The following is a 22,072-nucleotide window of genomic DNA, read 5'->3' as shown; positions in this document are numbered from 1 at the left end:
AAGGTATTTTGTGAGACTTGCAGCCTTCCCAGAGAAAAGATTTACCTAGGTGTACAAATATCCAGTAAAAATTACTTTACCTTTCCCAGTAATACTGAATTTTAAAATAATTATAAATAAATTAAAAATAATTATAAATAAATTAAATAATTATAAAGCAGTGTGGTCCTTGTGATTACTGAGAGAATACTGAAGAGCTCCTCCTAGAGCCTTATTTAGCCATTATGATATTCATAAAGATAATCTGAAACGTCTTGTCAGACTAGCCACCTTGCAGTAGTCTTCATGTTTGCTTTTGCTCCTTTCTTGCCTGAACACCTGCAGAGCAGGATCTCCCAGGTATTGCTGATGCATGTCTCTCACACTTAGCCCTTGCCTTTCTTCAAATTTTCAGTCATGTCCTTACTATCCTTACTGCTTCCTTTCATGACAGACGTAATTTCACCCCCTTGGATTTCCTAAATATCTTTTTTCTACATGTCAGCCTACAGAATTCCAGCTATTTTCTCTGAGTCTGAGCTAATTATTATGCATCTGCTATCTTTTGTTGTATTTTTAATAAAACTTCCAGCTTTTTTTTGTTTTTGTTTTTTTTAAGGCACCGAGACACCTTTTCAGGTTCATCACAGTTTTCCAGCTCTTCTGTCTGCTTGCATGTCTGTGCCATCCACGTCGCATCCTTTTCTCTTGTTATTCCAAGAGGGCTCTGGCTCTTTTTTAATTTGTCCTTAAGTCTTGTGTGGAAGTGTTGCTTTCCCTCTTGGCTTACAAGGTCAATATTTTGTGTCGTATGACTCTAGCACTTTATTTTGTAGAGACACTCACATGGTGACAAGCCCCAGAGCAGCACTGCTATGTAGTGCTGTAGTCCCAGCTCTGTGCAGATGAAGTATGTCTCCTGTTTTGGACTTGCTTAAGTGACCCCCCTGTTATCCTGGGGAAAGACTGACCTTTTTGCTTGCCTACTATGGTCTGGTCTCAAGAATTAATATTGTCTTGGCAGAGTCGAACCATTCCTAATTTATCCTCAGATATGAAGTTCCTTGGGATGTCAAACCCCACCTTGTGAACCTATTTACCAGCCTCAGCATGTGAGTTCATGTAAAGATTCCTTGTGTGAATTCTTACTACAGCAGCCTCAACCCCCCCTTATTTGTATGTCCAAGACTAAAGGACTTGATGGAGATACGAAAATTTGTAGTAAAGGTTTGAAATATATGACATGAAGCATCAATATGTCAATGTTGGGTTAGACAGCTGCTTTTTTTTTTTTTTGAGAGAGAGAGAGAGAAACGGATACTTGAGAACTGCATCATGTTACTAGTGGTTATGGAGAGCTAAATGGAGTGGACAACGGTTTTTGAAAAAACTTCCATTCAAAAATGCGGCTCAAGCAGAGGCTGAAACCGAAGCCCCTGCTCAGCTGAGATGGGAAGTTGAATCTGGGAAGGAGTGAGTAAATACCCATGCCAAATCCTCAGCTGCTCTAATTCATAATGGAAGATCCTTCTGCATAAACAATCATTCTTAAACAGAGGTTCTCAGTAATTTAGACTTGGAGCAAGAAGAGTGATGCTGATCAAATTATACTAAAAAAGAAAAAGCTTATAAATGTTCTCAATTTGTGACAAACTTTCTGCTCTGAAAAACGAAGTTTATACTGATACTTAAATTTGCAGAAGCACAGTGTCTTTTAAAAGAAGTCACAAAACCCTGTAACACTTTAACCAGACTCATTGAATTGCTTTTCTGCAGATATTTTGAAGGAAAAACAATTAAGAAGAGCTAGTGTCTGCATAAGTACTAAATATTTGAAACATTCACAGCCGCCACCACATGACAGTGAACCTGTCCCTGGGGTCAGGCTGTCCGCTGGTAATTTCAGTGTGAGGAATCTCTGGGCTAGTGAGCCTGCTGGGGAAGATCTGGTGCCCCTTCATTCCTAAACCAGGATATGCTGTGCTCGTGTACATGCTCATTCAAAAAATCTGTGCAACAAACGCAGCTAAACTTGTCTTTACTACTAAGATACAGAACAGAATACTTTTCTAATCTGCTTCTTTTGGAATCATATTTCTAATCACTTCAATCTTTTATCATTTCAACTGCGAGCTTTGCATAGAGCCTCACATGTGCACTGCCATTCTGCATTATTTATACCTAATATTTTTATGGATCGTTTTTAATGCAAAGTATCAGTGACACACGTGAGTTCCTTTATATAGGTGAACCAAAGAAGAAGAAGAAAACAAAACCCTACATAATTTCCATACACATACAGTTATGATGTAGGCTACCCCTGTTGTTGGTTAATGTATGAATAACAGCATGCATTTGCAACCTGCGATCAGATTTTATTGCAGGAATAAAGCAAGGTCAAAATAATATCTGATGTTTAGACAGCATGCTAGTAGTCTCCCTATCAGCAGACTGTTCTTAAATAATAGTAACAAATTAGCATTAAAAGCTCTCCACAACAAGATGTGGTAAAATCCTACTGGAAGCTCAGTGACCTGTGCAAAGAAAATAAAATGTAATAAGCTGCTTTCCAGTGCTCCCAGCCCTAGCTGCTGTAGTGTCAATTATGTCACGAAAGCTTTTCAGAAGTGGAACCAGCATGGCTGGAGAAAATAACAAAACCAGAAAACATTAAAAAAAATAAACTCTGGATGCAGGAAGAGAGTGTTGCAAGAGGAGAATGTTTTGCTCCAGTGCTGAGTTGGAAGGGGCTGCCCTCTTTAGCACAATGGGAGCCAGCTTCCCTGCTGCGTCCTCTGAAGTGGCTCATTGCAGAACAGTAATATTATATCTTAATAAGCATAACACTGTGAACTAAGGCATATTTTTAAGTCAGACACATGGGAGGGAAATATATCAGAGCAGGGCTGTGTTATTTTTAATGGAGCATGTGTTTGTCTTGTAAGTGTGTCAGAAGAAAAGGAACGGGTCTCGGGTTTCTTGTCACCATTTCTAATGTAGAATGGGCACTCCAACTGCCTCTCTAAGTGACGTTAGTGGCCTTGTGATATTACAAGTGACACAGGACAGTCTGGACCATGCTTGCACCTCCCATTCATTTCTACTATTTGTGCACATCCATGTTCATTTGAAGCTATCCTTCAGATGAAGCTCTTTAAAAACCACAAGACTGAGATTAGTTTCAGTTAGATAAACAAGATTATAATGAGAGTCTCTGTCCTCTCTCCACATTTATACGAGTATATGGTACAGATGATGGGGAATGTGCTCTGAGGGAAAACATATTTCCTTGTACATTCAACTTGAAAATAGATCTTGCAGTGTGGAATTGATAGCTGCCATGTGTACCAGATGGCAGCTCCTGCCACTCACCTCTCATTTGTAACATCAAACCCAACATTAGAGTAAAAATTTTGCAGTGAAATTCCTAAGGGCATTTTAAATTTCAATTAATATTGATAATGGTTTTTTTAATAAGTCTTGGGTCAAGATGTATCATAAAACTATTTTCCACAGTGCGCGGAAAATATATTCTTATTCTGTCTTTGTGATATGACTGGATCTAGTCTTACATCCAGCAGCCAGCTGAGGCTGCTTGTCTATTATAGTCTCTCCCACCATTCCTGACAAATGAACAAATAACTAGATGCCCTGTGAAACATTTTAAATAGAACTGTCTCCTGGAAAAGCTGTTACTGACAGAGACAGGTTCGATCCAGATCAAGGGAACCTGCTTTGGGATAGAGAAGATCAATACTGGTCCCTGGCTGCCTTTTTTTTTTTTTTTTCTCTAAGAAGAGGTAAGGATTATGGTGAATAAAGTAAAGCAGAAAACAAGCAATCTATGAACTGAAGTGCATCCTTCTTATTAAACCTTATTGTGCTCTTAAGGCAGTAGCAGAAGCTGTTGCTATGAACTCTATCATGCAAGAAGCTTTCAAAAAAGCATTTAAAATTATATACTAGCTAGAAACCACTTTGTCCACAAATTCTGAAAGAGCTGAAAGTGGCTTTTGAAAAGGAACCAATGTATTTGAAAAGGAACCAATATATTTCATGGCAGAGTAAATTAGCTGCTATTTTTTACTTTTGAAGTGTTTGATCAAAATCCAGTGATGAGCACAAGTGTCTTAAATTCTATTTAGCATACTTCTCTGTTGGTTACAACCAGGATCCTATGACCTAGATCCTGTAGTACTAACTGCCCCCCTTTCCTCCTACGGTCTCTTGCATATACATGAGAATTACACGCTTCCAACACCATCTGGAGGTGCTGAGGTCGCAGTCTTATGTTTGGAAATAATGCACGGGCTTGTATGAGCTGGGAAGATCCAAACTATGGTTGCATTGTTTCTTCTATTTAAACAGTATTCTCTACTCTGATTTTGCCTAAAAATGCCAGTTAAGAGGAAGGAATAGTCACTAAGACCAAATCATCCCAGTAATGGAAATTAATAAAGCAGAATTCGACAGGTCCTAGGAAGCAATGTTAACATTATAGCAACAATATTCTTCATAGCCTTTAGTGAAGTCCAGCCTACAATATAATCAATCCTCTACAATCCACAAGCATTAAATTCATCATTAAAATGTTCGCCCTCTCCCAAACCTTCCATGTAACAAACATCTCAGTAAGATGAAAGGCATTTGTTACAGAGAACAGCTTAAGGAAAGCAAAAAGAGCAAATCTGGAAAACATATTCATATTTTTCTGGAAATGGATAGTATTCATAAAACATTTAGCAAGTTCAAGGTCAACTTGTTCTCCTTCTGTATACTATTCATAACAGGCATTTGACAACTCAGTGACAGTCAATCTAGCAGCTGAACTGAATATACTGGGTCATCCAGTTTAAATAAAAGCTTAATCTTTGTTGTGGAATGAGCACAACAAAGACAAGAAAAACTAGAATGGCAAAAGGCTTTCTTGTTTCTGAAATTTCAGTTAAAATCAACAAATACAGTTACAAAAGAAATAGATCCAATTTTGCTAAAAGAGGACTGCTTGAGCAGGTGTAGACATAAATGCAAGAGATTATGGTCCTTCACACCGTAGCGGGTGTTGTCTCCTCATTTAAGTGAAATTTTGTAATCCTGAGCATTCCACAGACCTTTTTTTTTTTTTTTTTTTTTTCCCCAGCATACTATGTCTTAGAAATGACCAAACGCTATTAAGACATTCCAATTTTGCAGTTAGAATTACTCTGGACTTGTCTTTTCATGTCCTATACAAGACCATCCTGGAGCTTATTCCCAATATTTGACTGTTTCTCAATATGCTCTGTCATTCAGTAAAAGGTATCCCCTAGTGGCTCTTGTCCTACTGAAAAAAGTGAGGAGATTACATTCATTGGATTGGAATAATGAGACTTTCATCTGACTTCAAAGCTGGTGAATATAACAGCTCAGTCAGCCACGGAGATCTATATGTTTTGGGAATCCCAGGAATATTGAATTTTATATCCATGCAAATTCTGAGGTTGGGTCCATTTGTAGTTCCATTTTTTTTTTTCTCATTGTAGTTACTGCCACCATGAATCTTAAAGAAGTTATTATCTTCCATGTATCTCCCGACAATACACTCCCTCTACCACTTCCAAATTGCACAGCTATTTCTAACATAGTGAAACGGCGTCATATCACCAATTGCCTTCTCTGTTTCAAAAAGATATAAAATAAAAAACAACTAGCACTTGTTTTGTGGGTGGGTTCACAGATTAAAGATCAACTGAAAATTGAGAGGAGTATCAAGTTCACAATATACTTTGTTCCTTTTTGGAAACCAGTACCTGGTTTTGTTTTTAAAGCTGCCACAGGTTTTCAACAGGATTCTTATTCTAAGAGCTCCATATCTTTCATCAGCTAGCACCCACTGAATGGCTACTGTAGATGTTAGTGTCAAATTCTCCTGCAGACGTCCAGCTGGACTCTCTACAGGGATTTAGCTGAAAAGGCTTTCTGGAGGAATGATGTTACTAACAGTTCCACCTCCTCCACTCTGCATCTTTCAAATAGCAGCAAAAAACATTACGGATATGCTCTTTATTTCAAACTGTTGATGTCTTCCTAATTTTGTAAGGTATTGTAGAAGTGGCTTTTTGCCACTATAGTTATAATGCACGTTTGCAGTCCAGGAAGACAGCTGACAAGCACAGTGAATCTTGCTCTATATTTGGAAACATCTGCTGTTTCATTTCCATGATGCAGAGTGACGTGCTGTTCTAAGAGGAAGAACAAGTCTGGCACAGGAGACATTAGTTTCTGGTTATATATTACCATACTGAAGCTGGGATTCCTCTAATCCAACTCTCCTTAATCACCCTCTGGTGATACTTCTCCACTGAGTAAAGGGCTGAAAGAGGTGCTTAATGGTCCTCCGACTGCCAAACTGTTTGCTGAGGAAATAACTCCCATCCCTGCTGAGGAAGCCTTTTCAGGTATCACTGGCTGGCTTCCTCCACTTTCTTTTCTTATTCTTCAAAGAGAAATGTATAGACAATGTAACTGTAACACAGAGGCAAAATGACTAAATTGTCTTTAGAGGAGCTTTGGTTTGAGGAGTCTCTAGATTCAAGGTGATGTTCTAAGAACATAGGAGAAGATTTGCTTTACTGTATGTTCTATGAACATACAGTTGCACCAAAACCCGACAGTGTTATAAAACATATAAAAGTCCGGATGCATATTCAGGAGAAGTGCCCTTTGATGAGTCAATAAAATTTGGTGAAATTCTGTTCATGATAGTGGCAGAGAAAAGATTGGTTTTGAGTAGTCTGTAAGACTACTTGAGAAGAAAACAGTTGTGTGACTAATCTTAGCAAGGCTTTAAGGGTGGGTAAGGCAAATTACTGTCTTTGGTGCTAGGGATAATTTTGACTCTTACCAACTGACCAAAAAAAAGGTCTTTTCATAGGTATTTCTAATAGTGCTAAACTGTTGACCACAGCTGGATCCAGGACACTGAGCTAGCTACCCCACTGGTCTGACCCTGCAGCATTACACCTATGGACTTTTGTTCCAGTGAAAAGGTAGGAGTTAAACCTTGCATGGCTTCAGAACAAGACGGGTTTTTTTGTTTTCTCAACAATGATTATCATGGACAATCTAAATCAGAGCTAGAAGAGCACGTGGGGGCTTTAGAGACCTGAGACAGCAGGTTTGTGAAGTGCTATTAGTAAGGTACTGTTTGGGGTTTGGGTGTCTTCTGACTGTGTGATTCAGTCACGCTGCTAAGTGTGCTGACAGAAATTTCGGAGAATGTTGAAAAATTGTTGTTTTGAGAAGCATTCATGCAATATTGTATTTAAAATTCCCTCATGCTTGCATTATGTAGGAGCTTTACAATAGACAAATTACTTTTAGAAAAATGTAATTATGTGGCCAGGAATTCTTAGCTTTAAGACTGGAGTGTGAAGAGCTGCCTATTTCTACAGAGAGAATAGACTTTTTTTCCCTCTTAAATTTAGATATTGGTGAAGCCTTTCTTCAGCAAAACTAAGGAGTATGTTTTGATCTGCCAGGTTAAATGCACTTTGTCAAATTTCTGAATTTCTATGATCAAAACTACAAAAATCAAACTATTCCATCTGTTGAGCTGAAAGTAATACAATATAGTTTAATATAGCAACAATATGTTGTCCCAAATATTATGTCAAGGCTGTCTATCAATAATTCAGCTCTCAAATGAAATATTCTTGTAAATAAGATATTGTACTTCAAGGACAAGTGATCTGCACAGATACATTTTCAAAGAATATCAGTCTCTCTGTTTATGCCAGTGAAGAGTGAAAGAAACCTGAGGGCGAAAAATAAAACAATAGAAGGTTTCATGAAATATGTGGGCTTGGAAGGAAAAATGAAGAACATTTGGAGCTGTTGGACTTCTAGCATGGAATGCATCTTAATCATTCCATTTTTTTTTTATAATGTTTTAAACCAACTTTCAACTGATAAAAAGTGCCAAAAAACCCTTTAATGGCAAAATACCCTTAAGTTTGCAAGAAGTGTAAAATAGGTGCAGTGTGTAATGATGAAATAGGCTGTTCCAAGGCAAGGCACTCCAAAACTGAGAGCTAGAGATGAAAACAAAAATAAATAGAATTATTACTTAAATATAATTTAGGATATAGAAAAGAATCAATACCTTGAAAAAAAAAAAAACTATGAATTTGCCCTGAGGTAAATGCTAATGTGATGGAAAAAGCTTTTATTGTAAGATGACTATGTAAAATACCTGCATTTCATAAAAGAATATTTCATTATCCTTTTTCTTTACAGGTTTTTTTCATGTTCGCTTACATTATTCAGAAATGTTTTACTTCTTCACCTTCTAAATAAGCTGAAGCAGCATTGTTCAGCTACCCGTAACGGCAGGAGTGACTGCTTATACCAGTGATTTTTAAGAGGTATTTTTGGTTTCAGAGTGATAAAAGTTGTGTTCCAACACTTGCAGCATTGCTATCGCATGCTTCAATAAAATATGATTTAAGCATCTAGAAATCATGAGATTGTCTTCAAAGCCATGAGTTCGAAGTTAAGTGAATATATTTGACATGTCTAGCCTTCCAGGCCTTGTGGTTTTAGAAGTCACTTCCAAACTTTTCTGTACAATCACGAATAGAGGGTTCAAGAAAAAAAAAAGAGCACTGGGTGATTTTACTCAGCCATGTGACTCTAGAAGTTGATGCTTAAGTATACCATAAGAAATTCAGATGCTACAGTAACTGGTGGTGTTGTACTGTTTGCTAACCTGGAAGAAGAAGGTTAAAAATGCCTACATTCTTTCTGCCAAGGCTGTTTTTGTTTCTCACAGAGATCAGCTGAGTAAAAATGAAATCTTCCCCCAGTTTTATTTATTCATTTATTTGTTTATTTTTTACACCCTGATCCCTGTAACCATCAGCTGTGGCAGTTAAATGTATTTTTCTCATCTGTAGAAGGAATAGTGGAGTTGAAACCTCCCGGAGAAGCCACCAAAATTGTGCTCTCATCCTTCAGAGATGTTTTGGTGGGGTTCTGCTCAGGTCTTTCCACAGCCGGGGAAATGGAAATTTATCCTTGTTCCTGGACACCACTACTGATAAATAAGTCTTTTTAGCCAGACTCATTTTCTAGAGGTCACCGCCAATATTTGCCGATAAACAACTTCATGTTGCTCTAGCCAGCTAATCAACTATACTGACCTTAGCCATTATGAATGAAATTTTCATGAGGGCAAGAGTTAAAAGGGAATATCTCCTGAAAGTTGTGAGAAGAGAGAACTATGGGACCTTGCCTCATAAGTGAAAGATAATACTCTGTCTGCAAGGGCCCTATCACACTTCCCTGAGGAACACGGTTTGGCTGGATCCTAGGGCAGCTGCCTTGCTTCCTCCTGTTCAGATTACTTGTGGCTCCCCTGTGTCTCACAGCTGGTACAGAGCTGTAGCATCTGAGGTAGGCTTCAAGCTACATGTGGTTGCATTTCTGAATGTGATGCACATACCTATGATCACAAAATAGAGATAATTTCCTCTGGGAACTGGACACTGTACGCTTGAATGTAATCCAGGCAAGCAATAAGAATGGTTAGAATAGGTCTACAACATCTATTGGACTATCAACTTTGATTTGGTATTTAGTAAAGCCCTCTAAAACCTGGTACTGACATGATGCTAGTGTGAACGATGAAAGAAATACTAACCCAGTTGCCTCACCAGCCACAGAGCAAATAATCCTGGTACAGGATTGTTTCTCCAAAGGGGAATAGTCAATGTATTAATAAGAATATGGGGATCAAATGTACCATTGTGTATTGATAAACTCCCTCCTTCTCCTTTCTATTCCCAGTAAGAATGGTATATTTTCAGATTTATGGTGTTGCTCCTTTCCTTTTCTTGCTCCATCACTTTAATCTTTCCCTCTCCTACTCTTTCAAGGTGGTAGACAATATAACCTCATAAGATACATTGGTGTGGATATGATGCTAAGATAGGATTTTATTTTTTCTTCATTCTTTTGGTAAAGGAAGCTGAACAGACTCATATAGATGGATGTGTGAAGTGAAGTAGAATATTACTGAATAATCTTCAGCCTTGAATGAAGAAAATGAGATACAGGATGCCAATGTTTTGTTGACATCTTTGAAAAGAGACATGAAAACATCCAAACCTGTCTCTGAGGTAGAAAGCTAAGGGGACCACATGCCAACCCACGGCTCCAATGAAAAGGATGACCCTGGCAGTCAGTGGGACAACAGGGATCCCATGCACCTCTCCTTGTGTAGCCACAGGGGAGAGGCTGTGTCTGGTGCACAAAGGAGAAGCAAAACATGTTTGGTGAGTTCTTAATGTGATGCTTTCCTCTTATTTCTGTGTAGGAGGTAATACTGACTTAAATTTGAAGTTTTGTCTAAAATGGGTAAAACACAACTCCATGTTTTTTAATATCTGTAGTAATTTCATGATTATGTTTCTAAAAGAAAGGACACATTTTCATTTTCATAATTAAGAGGAAATACATGTTATACATTAAATGTGACACAAGAGAGATGAATTATGCAGTAAACTCTGTGTGTGCTGATCAGCACAAAGCCCAAGGCACATTCAGCAGAGTTTCTACGAAGATCTGTAATGAGTTTCAAGTACATCATTTCCTGATGGAGGATAAGAAAACATCCATCAATGCTAATTTTCCCACAGTTTTTAGCTTTTTATGAATACTTTACACTGTACAAAAAAAGACGAATTTCTCAAGTGCAACTTGAGGAAACTCTGTTAGGAATTAGAGAGTATTCCTAGCCAAAACTAATGAAGTCTGAACCTTAAACTTGGGGATGGTTCAAAGTTGACAGCCCCAGCCTCTCATTTCTTCTAAAAGTTTAAATGGATTCCCCAAATCTGAACATGGATATTTTGTTTTCTGTTTGAATGCTAAACCAGGGTTGCCATGGTGTCTTCAAAAAGGCAGAATTTAGTAGTTAGGCTCATTCCTGATTCTGTAGTAGTGTTGCAGAATGGTCTGAGAAAGCAAACTCAAATAAGATTGGGCATCTCTATATCAAGCTGAAGGTCTCTGTGAATGGATGTTGACTTTGTAGTGAAGCACATGATCATATGCACTGGTTTATTCTTCTCTTAAGCTTTTGTCAAACTGCATCCTGACATTTTAGGAGTGAGAAAGTGGATTTTAGCTACTGGCAAGGAGGTGGTGGCAACTTTTCTAGTTAGGCAGTTGTCCATTTTATATTAAGATTTATTTCCTTGATTCAAGATTTCAAAGAACTGAGATGTAATACCCATGAATATTTTTACAAGTGTACGTTGCTTATTTAGTGAGGAAACATTTAATATGTTCCCTGTGTATACAATAGTATAAATATAAACAACAATATATTAAATATAGCAATTACACCTGCTACAACAAAGTACTTAACCCCTTAAGATTCTAGTGATTTTAGAGAAATTAGAGGTAGTCTGGCCAGGAGTTGTGAAGAGCTTTCAAAAAGAAATGTTAAACCAATGTGTATGGAGAGTAAAACTGTTTAGTAAAGCTCACCCTTACTGGAAGCATCAGGTTGTTACTTGATTGTATTTGTCTCCTGCTTATGTCCCTCAGTTATGTTAAACAAAAGCCTTCTCAGAGGCGATTGCTACTCTTACTGAGTCATAATTTAAGGGTGATTACTATGGATATTCAGAGAAGGCAGGACAGGATCTCTCATGCTTTGGTATCAGGAAGTAAGGCTAATTTATTCTTGATTAAGGTAGGCAAAATAAGTTGTTGAGTTCTGGCACTAATACAAAACTATCCAATAGGGAATAGAAACACTGAACAATATTTGTTTATCTTTGATGCAAGCAAAACTTTTGTAGTCTCATACTACATTTGTTTCCCTCTTCAGTAGTTAGTATGTCAAGTGTTCATACTGGCTCTGAAATTGTGCTAGAAAGCTCAAGAGTATATCAGCATCTGCAGCATAAAACTGTCTTCTCTTTGATCATTCAAGCTTTCCCTCACTCTAGGTGGTCCTAACTAATAAGGAACTGTGATCCTCTTCACTACTTGATTCCAGTAGCCATGCAACGGACTACATGCAATTAGTGCTTGCCATTATTGTTTTAGTCAAATACCAACACTTATCTACAGATTTATGATCCTGTCAGTAAATCTGTTCCTTTTAATTACATATTTATAAATCATGTCACTATATGTATGTGGACCAAAATTTCTCTTTTAAGGATTTAAACTTTCTATGTCTTTTTCTTTTGGATTTTTTTTTTTTTTTCCCTCAAGGCAAAAACAAGCACAAGTGTTTTTATATATGTAATATATGTTACTGTGCAGGAGTGTTGCTCTGAAGTTCCATACAAACATGAAAAATGTTTGTGAATGTTTATGAAAAATACAAATCTTTTATCTTCTCCAGATTTCTATATTATGCTCCTTGTATAAGAATCTGGTTTACAAGTCTGACGTGCCTATGCAATGCCCACAGAGTCAACATTCAATCCCATGTGTCTGCTTCAGCAACCTTTGTCTGCCTTGTTATGGCTGCTGGGCACTAACAGCCCTACTCGTTGTACTGACAGCTCTGAAAAACAGTGCAGAAAATGAATTGGCATCCTCAGAATTAAATACCTGCTTCTAGTAACACTCTTTTCCCAGGCAGCTATTCTGTAACGAGTTTAATATAATCTTTGAACAAAGATGATTGCACACAAACACCAGTTAAGGCATCGTGTCCTAGTTAAGTGGAAGTTGTGGCCATAGGATAACTGTCACATGGAGCAGATACCCGGGTGTGGAACAGAAAAGTATGTATGTTTTGTTTAGATATTAGGGTTTAATGGTAAATGAAGAAGAGCTGAGAGAAAATTCATTTGATGACTGTTACTTCTGAAGGGAATTTCAAGCAACTTCAACCAGGTAGGTTGTCCACAAATGTTCCTCTTGTATTAAGAAAAAAAACCAAAACACCACCCCTACTGAATTGAGATTATTGAGAATGAAGAAGTTACCAAGGGGAAACTGAGGAATGATGTACAGGTACATACCTGATCTCTATAGAAACGTTAGGCCTCCTCTTGATTTGATTGGTTTATTTGATTTGATGACCTCATAATCTTGGAAAATTTATGTTTGTGATGGGATCATGGGAGGTACATAAAGCTCTTTAGATGTGTATATTGTTCCTTTCTTAGAGGTGTATGATAGTAACCTCTTCTCCCCAGACCTTTTGTAGGTAGCAACTTGTTTCATGATCTCCCCAGTACATACATGATTTGTGATTCTAGAGGTCACTGGTTCCTGCTGTAATGTCTACAGCACCCAAGGTTGACCTTAACCTTATTCCCAGTCCAGTTATTCTGTGGCTGGATTATCTTGGTCTTTCTGGTGCTCTGTATGTCTGAATACCTGCATTCTGAAGCACTGAGAACTAATTATCAAAACTAGCCAGCTAAAAAAAAAAATATTAAATGTTAACCTTTATATTTCAATTGCCCTACAGTCTCTTAATTCCAAGTGTTTCTTAGAATTTGGGTTAAAAAGCCCTGGTAGTTATATGCGAGCGGAACATACAGATTTGAGATTTGTTTTTCTTCCATTTTAATATATAGGTGTAAATTTGAAATAATTGTGAAAGAAATAAGCTTAGAAGGGGGGACATCTCTGCCCTGAGAGAGGCATGATACAATGGATAGCTCTGAACTGTCTGGGATCATTTAAAACCAATGAATTAAAAATCAGATAGTCAGTGAGGGCTATAATTTACACTACAGAGGTGATAAAGCTTTTTGTGCTCATATTTACAAAGAAAGCATTAAACAACAGTGATTTTTGATTTTTTTTTCTTCCCACCAGGGAGAAATATAAAACTCAATTTTACCCCTGATTGGTAAGGTGCTAATTTGTCTGACAAGTTGTTGGAATCTCAGCATGTTTGAGGTATCCTTGATGTATCAACACCTTCATGCTGAATGAAGGACGGCTTTAATGTGTAAATGTTTAGTACATATTCTATATCTCATTAGCCAAGAACAATATGAACCACACACAGGCAGGAAGGGTCAGAAGCAAGGTCCAGTCAAAGAGAAAAACCTTTTATGTTCTAATTAAATGAGCAAATATTTGGAATACATCTCGTTTGCAAATAGTTTATCCAAAAATACACTTGAAATTCGCAGCCTAACTTGTGTCCTAAAGGCCTGATGAGTCTAATGTCAAATGGTGCATCCTGAATTAATGCCATGTTGTAATGCTGATGCCTCAGAGTTCTTCTTACTGCGTGCAATATCACAAAATATTAAGAATAGTAGAAGAAAAGCAGTTGTTAATAAAGCTACAAAGGTATACTTTTACAAACTATTTTTCTTGTTAGTCTGAACTTCAGTAAATTATATGTCACTTTAGAAATTAGCTTCATTGACTCTTTTGTGAAAATGAAAACATTTCTAGGGAAAGTGAAATAATTTTCTAGGGAAATTACATCTCTGTTTGAATGAAAGGTAGGATCTCCAGGTTCATTTCATTCTGTAAGTATAGCAACATCAAAAAGAAGACAAGCCAGTGAAAAACAGATAATTTAAAGAAAAGCTGGTAGAAAGGTATGCAACTGCATTAAACAGTGGCTCTTGTGGAGAGCAGAGGGCTTCTGGTGAGGTGGAGAGACCTCCTTGCTAGGTATCTTCTAAGGGGCTTTTCTGTTTGTGAGATGAGAGAAGTCACAGCTCTGAATGAGGAACCTGGAGTATGTGATCACACACTCTCATCTGGTTATCACAGCCATTTTTCTGGTTTTGGCTGAGATTATGCTGCTTCATTTTGAAAAAGTTTTCCAGGCAGAGACGAACATCAGGTTCAAGTACAACAGGACTCAAAACTGGAATTTTTGCTCATTTGTGTTTCTGGTTGTTACCTTTAATCTCTTCCAGGCTGTAATAATTCAGATATTCAATGCCATGGCTTTTATAAATACAATACAATAAAGGGAACAAAGGGCAAACAAAGCCTGCAATGCTCTTAAGAGAGTATAAAATTTGCCATATTTCTGAGTTATTGCACGAGACTATTATGAACATGGCTGTGGATGTGATTATATACCAAAAGTTTGTTACCACAAAGCTATAGCTCAGCTGACCATCTGACTAATATATGGTGCTTCTCAGCAGACCTAAATAGTCTACATAGACCCATTTACTAATACAGTTATACTGACTATTATACTGAGCAATGCAGAGTGTGAGCTCATTGCAGTAGGTGACTATGGCTGGGAAACAAGCAGTCTGATTTGTCTTGCATGAATTGCACTAAGTATATTTATGAAAGGAGACGTAGGAAACCAAAATGTAGACAAAGATCTTCTCAAAGCTGTTTTAAATATTCCCAGTTGGAGGAATTAAAAAACAACTCCCCTTTTGACAATCTTGGCTATCAGTATCTCAAGGGAGGAAGCATATTTTCAATATTATGATTGAGTGTCAGAAAAATGGGTCTTTTTTGTAGTGTTGGTGAGATGCATAAAAATTATCTGCATCTATTTGTTTGTTATGCAAGGTTTGAAACACAGTATTTAAATAAATCCTTATGATGAGTTTATGAAATCTTGCAAGATCCTTCTTCCAGGCAAACGTTATTTTTCCACCTTTGTTTTAGATGTTTAGAACAGGTCCCTCTGTCTAGCATCAGAGCTGGAGTGATGGGCACTTAGGGGCATTCAGGTGTGGGAGATCTGGACAGAGTCTGTCAGGGGTGGCTTCACCCTGCCTCCAGTCTGCTCAGACTCTCTGCTCCAGCAATTCCTGTTGCCCTTCCTGTCTCACTGCCTTTCAACAGGCAAACAGCCCCTGCTCACAGCCCCCAGCCCTCACCTGGGCACTGCCAGCTGCTGCCACTGTTTTCCCTGCCTGGAACTGCCTGAACAGGGCTAGGGGCTCGTTACCAACCCTGTTACCCATCCCATGTTGTCTCTGGTTTAGGTGGTGCATTTTGCGCTGTCTGGATCAAAGAACAAGTTGGGCATGGGCCCATGGAGAGAAATGTGCAGCTTTTGCTCCATTTGGAGCCCCTGGAAAGGGCATACCTGTCTCACCCAGCCCTCGCTATGGTCCTCACCAGCATCCCTGTCTCTGCAGGCCATGTGGGCACACTGGTGTTCCACAAACTTCTGGCTGGTTGCATTCCCGTGCTGCAGAGAGGAGATAAGAGAACCTCTTTTAATTACTATTTATCCACATTACTTGAAATCAGTCTAATGCTGCTTGTCAGTTCAGTTGCAATAGTGCCCTCATTCTGTATATGGGTTCATTCTTTCTTTCTGTTTTTCTTTTCCAGAGATTGATCCCTTTGAACTGATGAAACCTCATGACTTGCAATCAATAGTCTGTAAAACAATAAGGTCAGCAGTGTGAAGATTCAGATTTTCTGCCTCTAAATGCAGGCTGCTGTGCTGGGCTACTGAGGTAAGTCTGACCTAAGCTGATTGCCTGATAGAAGAACAGAATGAATGAGAGGAAAGAATTAAAAATACGTGGAGACATGTTGAGCTGTTAATACAGTATCTGTCTACTTCACGTAGATAGCTGGGGGAAATATGGCTGTGTAAACTTACAATAGATGTGACTGACAAATGCCATTTTATTGTTAAATGTTAAATTGTGAATGAACCCTGCGACTGGAATTCTAAACCCCATATTCTACACTACAGCCTTGTAAAATGACCAAGAACATTTACGATCACAGTCAGCTTTTTACGATCAGCTTTTCCAGTGAAGGTGAAACAGAAGTCTAGTTATGGTGGTGGTGTTTTGTTTGTTTGGGTTCGTATGTGTGTTTTAATACTTATATGACTACATTTATTTGTTCTGGGCAAATAGAAATTTGAAAGACCTGCATGAATGGCAGAAGTGCTATAGGGTCACATACTTTGATACAAAATGCAAGTTTGGATCCAGTTCCTAAGAGGAGCTACATCCAGTCTTCTCAGTTGGATCCCAAAACAAAGCTGGCACGAGCAGCTCTGAACAGTTTGGGTGACTTCTGTGCAGATGGACACATTGTGTGGGGTGTATGGAAAGTGGCATCACACTTAACCTACAGTCTAACCTGCTCACCTTTCTGTGGATTGATGCTGGATTACACCCATTCCAATCCGGCTCTTCTGAATGCAACAGGACTTCACCATGGCTCAGTCACACCTGCAAAAGAAAACAAACATAAAGATCAGACGGTCGATCAGTGAAATGATGCTAAGAGATTTTCCACAAATTTTGACAAACTGGCATAAGTATGATCCTGAGGGGTGCTGAGGTCTTCAGAAACTTTACAGACAGTTACGTGCATGTAAATGTGTCTGCTATTCACCACCTAAATAAAAGAGACTATATCTGTGACAGGAAAAAAAAATATACATATATATTAAAAAAAAAAAAAAGAAGAAAAGAAAAAAAGAATTTGCCTTATATGTGAATAGGGCTGGGATAACAGTGGCACATGGGTGGAAGAGCAAGGAGTGCCTGGGGCAAGTGAGGGAGTGGTAGAGCTGGGTGGGGATGGTTTTGTGGGGCCGAGTCAAGGCTCTGCCCCAGCCGGTGGGTTAGGAGGCACAGTGAGCTATTCATAGTCAAGAACTTGCACAGAGTACTTAGCCCTTAGAAAAAAAGAAAGTAAGTGCTTTTTGACTAAAAGATTGAAGCTTCTTTTGTGGTTTGAGGCTATTGTCTCATGAACAGTTTGTCCAAGGAATTATTGCTAAAGTGATTACTGGAGTATTGTGGTAAGTATTCCATGTTCACAAGATAAACCCCGAGTGAACCGTCCACAGCAGCTGGGTGACCTGTCTCTGTGCCTGGCTGACCAACGAAATCTCTCTGAATTAGCTAACTGTGTAAATACTCATGATCATGAAGTTGCTGTAGGCTTTACATAAGTTCATTGTTTTGGTCTCAAATTCATGTTCCCACTACTAAGTCAATTTACCAAGTACTGTTAAATATTTCCCTTATATTAGTGTCTGGAGCTCAGATCAGAAAAGCTGCAAGAACTAGCCAGTCCTAACAAGATTCAAAGCTAGCATCAATTTGAAGAAAACCTACTGCAATGAAGTTTTCCTGTTGAGAGTGACTGAGCCAGATCATAGAAAGAAGCACAACAAATAAGGAAAGAAAGAAGAGCCTATGAAGATAGAGCAGGTATGTGAATGTATTTTTCATGGACATTTTGACTTCCTTGCTATACTCATTTACTTTATGTCACACAGTTTTATGTCATATAGTTTAATGCCACAGTAGCAATTATTTTAACAGGAACAAAATTCTGTCTGACCCAACACAATAGGGATGAGTATTTACATATTTAACTTCAATTTAGGTGCCTGTACTGAAATAAGTGGGATTTAGAGGAACTTAAATATACTTACAGATCTTGTGATTGTTCTCTTCAAATCCACAGCTAAAGTTTTGTTTTTGTTAGGATAGTGATCATAAAGCATTTTTCTACTCCTAATTGATAGCAGTAAATATGAATTTCAGATCTGAATCCAACTCTCAGATGCCTACACATTTATGGCTGCAGATTTTGAAAAGTTTTGCAGGGGTGCATGTGCAGAATTGTGAAATCAGACCTGGATCCTTGGAGTTGCTCATTGGCCATATGTGTATGCAAAGCAGAGCACTGTTGTTTTCTTCTGGCTCATTTTGAGTTCTGGGATTCCAGTAGGTGATGCTATATGCAAACCCCTCAATGCTGACCCCTCCTACATTCTCATTTGCAGCTGCACATTCTAAATGCCGCAAAAGCAGATCACACAACAGTGTGCTCTGCAAACACATGTACAATAGATGAGCTACAAGAACTGTTCAGGTTTCTAATGAGTATCATTTTTCATGAGTTCATGAAAAAGCCATATTTTGAAATGAAAATATAAAGATGTAGGAAAAGAGAAATTAGCACCTTTGCTTCTGTGAAACACGTGGCTCCAAATACCCAAATGTCAATGCCTAAACAAAACCACGGAATTTATTGTCTCCATCTCTTGTAAAGGGTATTTGACTGCATAGAGTTGAGATCAGCTCAAAAACCACACTTCTCCCATATTCCACTTCTGTGCTGCTTGGAAGGTCTGGCAAAACCTCTCCTTGTTTCTGGGTGTGTCACATTGAAGTATCGATGGAGCAAGTTCAGGTAGACAAGTGTTTGTAATACTGCAAATGCTGCTGCTGAGAGCTGATGGGCTTTCTAGCTGCTTCAGCTGTTTCCCCTGCCAGGTTCCTTGCAGCCTCTCAGGCTGCACTGGATTGTCTATGTGGCAATGGGCCCCTTGTACTGCTGGGACTCTGTGCAACACTGCACAAGCCATGGGTCTGCTCCTGGGTATGTCTTCTTAGCTCCTCACTTTTCCCACATAAAAAACCACTGGAATACAAAATTGCTCTTCCAGCTCTAGACTCCTTTTCACTTCCTGTCATATAGGGGCATGCATATATTTAACCTCCACATTCACAAACTATCAGCCTTAGTACTATTATTCTCTTTTCCTAGATTAAGAAAACCTATTCACAGTTAATGAAATCTTCAGTGGATTTAGAGCACTGCAAATCATTGACTCAGCAGCGCAGTCAAGAAAATACCCCCTGGGCACTTATTTCCCCCCCCCCCCCCCCCCCCAAAAGTTCCCTGAGCACAGAGGGTCATTTTCAAGGCTTGGATCTATCTAAGGCATTTGAAGGTCAAGCCCAAGTGGTCTGTGGAACTGCTTCATGCTCAGAAATCAAGTTCTTCCAAAACTGGTGTCTCCTGATAAGGAAACAATATGCTGGATGTGGAGATAACGAATGTCTGAGTGGTGTATTTCTCTATGATTTGCCCTTGGGAGCAAGCAGGGTGACCTTTTCTGTCCTGGGTAGTGGCCCTTGGAGACAGCTTTTTTTACCAAAGAAACCGTGATTGACCATAAAAAAACCCAAACCCCAAACTTTGTCTCCACATAAAAGAAGGCATCCCAGCAACTCAGGCAGAGCCAGAGCCAAGCTAATGTTAAAAAGATCTTAATGATTTTAATTGAGTTAAAACTGAGACTTCATGTGTGTGGACAGTACTCAAAGTACAGGATTTAATTTCAGTTATTCTAAGGGAAAACCTCAACAGAACTTAGGAAATAAACCAGAACTAGACAAGAGGGCACTGACACAAGATTTATACTGGCTGCTAGCTTTTCCTTAGGCACCTAAATGCAATAAGGGACAGCTTAAAGCTCCACTACTCAGAGCTCCTCATGATGTCTGTGGACAGACTGTCAAATCTCTACAATTTCAGAACATTTTAAAAGATTTTGCCGATGGTCTTTGAAGTCCAAATGGGACCTGGGCAACACTGAGTCTGTGAGCAGCATATAGCCCCCCTGTTCTGTCTGGTGCCCCCCAACACAGAGGAACCGCTCTGGTTTCTCTGGGACAGTGTTTGGTTGTTAAATTCATTTCTTGCAGGGGCCTTTCTCTCCAGTCTACTTCAAACTGGCAGACAGAACCAAGATCCCATTCGATTAAAAGAAAGTGAAGAAGAGAGCTGGACTCCTAGCAAACAAACAAAAGCAGTTTGAAATTTTTAGTTCAAAAGCACGGCAGTGTTTTACCAGCAAGGACCGAATTAATTAATGCTGCCCTTTTCATGCTGCTACCATTAAGAGTTTTTCAGTGTTACTGTTCAAAAGCGTTTTAGAGAGCCAACTGTGTTACTGCTTCGAAATAGCTCTACCCGGGAGTGAATTTTTGCATTTTTTTTCAGAACAATCCCTTCTTCCATGAGGAAGCTAAGCAAGCTTATGCAAGTCCATCAGTCTTCAAGGGCAAATAAAAAAATCACAGGCTTCCTTATTCTAGATCGCTTTCCTTTTCTATTTACCATCTCTTTCCACATTTCCTTTTCTAGTCACCATCTCCAGCAGCAGCTATTGCGGTCATGTGCTGGGGTAACATGCACGTGCGTGTGCTTATGCACACACATGAATAGGCTCAAAAAATGAAGACCAGTACGTTATAACTCCCCTATATGTTACTCTCAAATAATTCTTTGTTTCTTCTTATCTTCCTTTCTTCCTTTTCCCTTTCCTTTATATGTGTGCCTTCTCTGCTAGCATTTCATAACGCTAATTGCCCTGATATTGTGAATCCATGGTTAACTGCCATCTCAAACTGCTTTCATTTCCAGTACCTCCTGACACCGAGCACTATCACTGCTTTTTGTGGTGTTGGAGACAACAGCACAAGCCTGTGAACTCCATTACATTTAAGTCATTTTGGCCAATTAGATCTAAAGTTAGGCTGTTATTATAATTTATTCTGTGTATGGCAACTGAGACATACTCTAGAAGGGTATTAAGAATGTGTGAGATGTGGGAGGTCAAGTAAAAAGTCTGATTTTTGTACTGAAGTGTGGGGGTCTCATGAGAGCAGAGTGCTGCAGGAACACAAATTCAGATGAGCTCAACTACCTTGGCATCTCTGACACGCATTTAAGTCAGTTTTTGTGACGTTGTCACACAAGCATTACACAGCTACTTAGGCTAGTAATGTGAACAGACAGGAAGCAAGAAACATTAATGTGATGTTGGCAATGTCGTTAACATCCTTGATATAACCCTGTGTACACTGGCAAACAAACACATCAATCTCGTTAGAAGATTCCTGTCCCAAACATTTCTGCAGCTTTCAAATATGCTTTTTTACAGTTGTGGTCTTTATGCTAAGGCAAGCTGCAAAAACATTGAAGAAATACTTTCCTGGGATTAAAATAGAGAAGAGAGGTAATATAAAGGTGGAAAACCTAAGTGTGGAAGAAGATGTCATCACAGCCTGGTGCAGCGGATTGCTTCTGAATATGGTGATATGAAAGACTTTTTGGTAAGTAGCCATACACATGGCTGGCAAAGGCTCGAGTAAAAAGATCTGGTTTTTTTTTTCAGGATGATTGTGTGACAGCAAGTAATATTTTGAAGCGACAATAACAATAGTAAGTTCTGTGGGAACGGTTTTCCTCCTCTAGTAGAGCAAAAGTTCCAAAGAACAGGCTATGTTGCTGTAGCCTCTCAAATCCGAGCAATGGGAGCTCACAGCTGCGGGGA

The 22,072-nt window shown here is 38.8% G+C and overlaps 1 long non-coding RNA gene across 1 annotated transcript in view; it reads right to left on the bottom strand.

Moving 5' to 3' along the window:
• Positions 1–543: 543 nt before the first annotated feature.
• The window catches only part of LOC110362262 (uncharacterized), a 258,269-nt gene continuing 236,740 nt past the window's right edge, over positions 544–22,072 (bottom strand). Inside the window, exons 18-19 of the long non-coding RNA XR_010474328.1 lie at positions 17,070–17,153; positions 544–16,144 (exon numbers count right to left, since the gene is read on the bottom strand). This is a non-coding gene — a long non-coding RNA (uncharacterized LOC110362262). The remainder of the gene's footprint in view (positions 16,145–17,069; positions 17,154–22,072) is intronic.

The sequence above is a fragment of the Columba livia genome, chromosome 8 (genome assembly GCF_036013475.1).
Source record: "Columba livia isolate bColLiv1 breed racing homer chromosome 8, bColLiv1.pat.W.v2, whole genome shotgun sequence".
Lineage (NCBI taxonomy): Eukaryota > Metazoa > Chordata > Aves > Columbiformes > Columbidae > Columba > Columba livia.
The sequence above is the reverse complement of the archived record's forward strand: the minus strand, read 5'-3'. Positions and strand labels throughout refer to the sequence as shown.